The following is a 5,008-nucleotide window of genomic DNA, read 5'->3' as shown; positions in this document are numbered from 1 at the left end:
GCCACCGTACCTGTGTGTCCCCTGAAGACACATGAACACTAACATTAATGTAGGAAGTTTACGTGATAAACAGCAGACGTGTACGTTAATGAAAGGTGTACATGAGTTTAAAGCTCGCGATATTGCGATTCAGGGTACTGATGACTTTTAACTTGTCAAAAGAGAAACTTAAGATGTTTATATAAGGACCCAAGACTTAAAACTTGGATTCAAAACACATCCGACGGTTCTGTCCTGCTTGATTACGAATCGTGACGCTTTCTCTATAACCGAACGAGTCCGTAAATTGCTGGTTTCGTGTTTAAGTAAACAAAACGACCTTTCCAACAGTGCAAGTGTGGATCCTCGAGCTCAGCATGGATCATCACACGCGTTTAAACGCAGACAAAGGCATTTCTGAAGTCCTACAGGGTGTTGTGATTATGTGGCAGAGCTATAGTAAACCTTACCGCATTGAATGTATTTGACTGCACTCAGATAAAGTCATGATCCGTCAAGTGATCATCCTTTCAAGGATTGATTTGTCTCTGTGTGACACGGTGTTGTCCCTCCAGACTGACACACTGCGACAATGGCAAGGTAAACTTTATTAGACATTTGCTCAATTCAGTCTTAACAACTTAACATGCACGTTACTCAAACGACAACCATAATAACCATTCAGGAGCAATTGACTGCTGTTGTTGACATCATACTGTATGACGTAATTAATCTAAAACTGTGGAAAACAACATTTTCCCATTTCTGTTATTCATCCAGTTTTGAAGTCATCAATATTTACTTATATATTATATATTAAAATGTACTTATATTGATATTTCATTATATATTATATTTATTTATAACATGCTCGGGTCTACATTTTTAACTAGGAACTATGGTGTTTTGGTAAAAAAAAAAAAAAAAAAAAAAAAAAAAATTATAAACAGCCTCTTTATCACATACATTTATTTCAGACAAATCTGATCACAGACCTACCAGGACCTCACGAGCTTTTGTGTCAAGAGCTTTGGCCACAGTCACAGACGGTAAAATATACTGTATTATACAGTGCAAAACTAAACTACTAAGTAGGCTATGCGCACTGATGATCAAAACACGACTGACAGATGTTACTTTTTATTTGTACTACAGATTATGCCTGATATTGACACAAAACATACTATAAAGGTAAATAAATTTCAAATGAGTCAAATTGACGATATTGTTCACTCTCAATGTGCACTAGTAGTGACCAAATATATATAGCAGGATGTTATGTTTGTGCATCATCAACGGATAAAAGTAACAAGAAAAGTATTCATAAAAGTATCTTTTTACTTTGATTTCTGTCCTGCGCAGGCTGCTGATTACATCTGTATGGACACACCCATTACATACAGTGACCGCATACCCACTCAGTAAGCACTGACACACATCTGTGATTCCTTATCCCGTTCCAGTTCCGATTCCTCTTAACTATCCTGGTAGTTTTTTCAATTATTCTTCTTTTCAGATCTTTCACAAGTCTGTGTGTGTGTGTGAGTTTAAATCGACACATTAAGTCATTTGTTCGAAATTCGAACTACATTCGTCACGTCGTATGTTTTTGGTTCACTAAAAAGAACCTGTTCATAAGAGTCATTCCTTCTAAAATCGGACTACACTTTGATTCACTGAAAAGAACCGGCTCGTATGAGTCATTCACTCGGAAATCGGACTGCACTGACAGCGCTCTGTTTCGTGGTATACATACAGTAGTACTGTAATAAGTACTGCAAGACAATGTTAAGTTTTACATTTTAGCACGACATTTCGTCCTCATCGGCAGAAGAATTCACAGTGCGTCACTCGATAAGAATTTCCAACTCTACTTAAATATGTGTAGTTTATTCATTTAAATTATAACTTAATAACTTATTGTTTTTCTCAGTGGTTCTTACCGGCCTGTTGAGGCAGCGAGTGGAGAGTATCTTTACTGCCCCCCACAGCGCTGGCTACAAAACCTCAAAGTAAAGCAAAATCGCAGTATTATATAGCTAACCCTGTAACTGAAGATAATGTGATAAGCTCTGCATGTGTTGTTTATGATAGAATGGAGCGCTGGTGTTTCTGTATCACCCGTGTGTCTCAGCGGAAGCTCACAGGAGTTTGGCGCGGTTGGCTCGGTCATGTCTGTCTCATTATATCCTCACACCTCACCCCTGGCTCAGCCAACACAGAGTGAGTCACACGCTGTCAGCATTCACAACAGCAGCTCATGGATGACTGTCTGTTCACAGTAATTGTGGAAAGAGAAGGGAACCTTTCACATGGATGGATTTAATTGGCTGACTGATGTCAAATAAATATAGATTACATTTAGGATCAGATTTATTTGGTAACATTTTAAAGTTCAGTTAGTTAACATTAAACCATTAGAATCTACTAACAATAAACATTTTACAGATTTTGTTAATCTAGTGTTATTGTTTATACACTTTTGCGATTGTATACAAATTTAAATGTAAAAAAAAAAACTATTAGTATATGCTACTGTTCAAATGTTTGGGGTTTATTAAAGAATTAATGATAAAAAAAAATATATGAAAGAAGTCTCTTATGCTTATCAAGGCTGCATTTATTTTACAAAAAAATACACAGAAAATTATGAAATATTTTTATATTTATTTATTCCTTTGATGGCAAAGTTGAATTTTCAGCAGCCATTACTCCAGTTTCCAGTGTCACATGATCCTTCAGAAATCAATCTAAAATGTTAATTTGGTGCTCAATAAATATTTCTTATCAGTTTTGAAAACATAATATTTTTTGTGGAAACTGTGTAATTTATGCACAAAAGTATTAATTACTTTGAATAAATTACTGACCCCTAACCTTTGAATTGTAATGTCAAAATTAACATTATTGTATGTAGAATAATTAGTTAACAACACCTAATGCATTACCTATCAGTAACAAATTGAGCCATTCTGTAAAATGTTACCAGTTATTTTTATGCATGTAAAATACACCATTTCTGACAAATATCTCATGACTGTTATCTTTCTCAAAGCCTTTAGCGGTGGTCTCATGGGGTCGCTCACTAGAGATGTCTCGCATCACATTTGGGGTTTGTGATTGGTTGCTTTCCATTTCCTCCAATATTAGTCAAGCTAACACAAGCCAAAGAGAACAGTACAATCTATATTTGACCAAACCAGCACCTGTGGACAAACCAGTGAACACCAATCAAGAGATGTCCAAAGTGGAGAGATTAAAGGTGAATAAACTGCATTACATTGACTAATATATCAGTCAAGAATGATTTGTAAATAGAAATGCTAACGATAACCTTCTATGCTGACATTCTCCTTCAACTGTTAGTCTCTTAAAAACTGCTGCATGGAGATTCTTGGTCTCATTGAGGTACAGAGGACCGGAAAGAGAACCAGGAAGAGCATGATGGTCGTCAAACAATCCCTGGAAGAAGTGGAACTGAAAGATGACGTCAAACCAAATGAACTTGACAACACAGAGAGCGCAAAACTGAACCATACAGACACACTACCACCAAATAATACAAAAGAGATGGCCTCCTTCTCGATGCTAACTGTTACACAATCTCTCAGTTCAGCAAAGGACTCTAAGGAGCCTGGAGACAGTGCTAAAGACAAGACAAAGACAATTGAGAAGCAATTTCCACAGAATAATGTGACTGAAATACATAAATACCAAATAGACAAAAAAACACACATGAAAACTGTAACAGAAGGTAAGAGACATCGCATTAAGACTGACACAAAGGCGCAGATGTCTGGATCTGAATGCATGGATCTTGGAGAGTGTGGAGTCCCAGACTCAAAGTCTCCTAATTTAGGAGGCCCGCTGAGGGGCAAGAGGATACACATACAACGTACAGATGAGGCCGTGTGGGCAGCAGGCGCTCTGGGATTCCTCTTGGTGCTCCTCACCCTGTCAGTGCTCCATACACGCCTCTATCGCCACTGTCGATCTTCAACCAGTCTCTACTGGCACGACAACCAGCAGGACTATGAGAATGTGGGTGGTAAGTGCACACTACCAAGTTCTTCATGCTGCACAAACCATTTATTCTGTTACTTTCCCAAAGATGTAGACTTATGAGAGGTGTCGTGTGTGCTCCAGACATCATCCGGCGGAGGCTTAGGATGGTTGGCCGGAGGAAGAGGAGGAGCAGACAGAGCAGGAGACAGGAATGTGCACTGCTGTCTAACTCCAGCAGTGAAGAGAACTCTGACTAATGGACAGGACTGGTGAACACTAGAAATCTTACAAACTCTGTTGGAATATCTGCACAATCTTGTGGCACTCATGAAGTAAATATGGACCTTTTTATGAAGCTAAGGATAACTTTTGTCCACAATACTCCAAAAAGACAATTTCTCTCTGGTACTTCATATAGTGATAGAAGATAATACTTTTATTTCTATAGACAGTTTTCTACCATTCAGTTTGAACTTTTACACATTGTGTATCTTGAGTGTTGTGTTGTCTATTGTTGTTAGCATACTGGTAAATTAAAGTCACAATGAAATGGAAGTAGCAACAGATCATTTTTTTGGTATTGTGACACATCGAAGTGTAACGGATTACCAAAAAAGAAAAAATGTAGGGCAGGGACTTGATTCTATCCATCAGTTGCTCATTAGATTTTGATACATGGGTATTGCGTTCAAAAGTGAAGGCAGAAAGACATATTTCACCAGAAGTACTAGTTATGACATAAAAAAAAAAAACATATGTATGGATGACTTTAAATGATTATTTAGGTTTTTAAAATGCTATCGTTATTTACTCACCCTCATATCGTTCCAAACCTGTATGACTTTTTTTCATCTGTGGAACACAAAAATAGGCATTTTGAAGAATGTTGGAATCTAGTCAGTTTTAGTGACCCTTGACTTCCATTCCAAAGAGCCATTTCTAAAAATATCTTATTTTATGTTGCACAGAAGAAAGTCATACAGTTTTGCAATGACATAAGGGTGTTTTTAGGTGAACTATCTCT

General features: G+C 37.3%; 1 pseudogene; it reads left to right on the top strand.

The window, feature by feature from the left end:
* Positions 1 to 4,593, top strand: LOC109104236 (annotated as a pseudogene).
* The last annotated feature ends 415 nt before the right edge of the window (positions 4,594 to 5,008 follow it).

The sequence above is a fragment of the Cyprinus carpio genome, chromosome A15 (assembly GCF_018340385.1).
Source record: "Cyprinus carpio isolate SPL01 chromosome A15, ASM1834038v1, whole genome shotgun sequence".
Taxonomy (NCBI): domain Eukaryota; kingdom Metazoa; phylum Chordata; class Actinopteri; order Cypriniformes; family Cyprinidae; genus Cyprinus; species Cyprinus carpio.
Note: the sequence above shows the minus strand (reverse complement) of the source record. Positions and strands in the feature narration are given on the sequence as shown.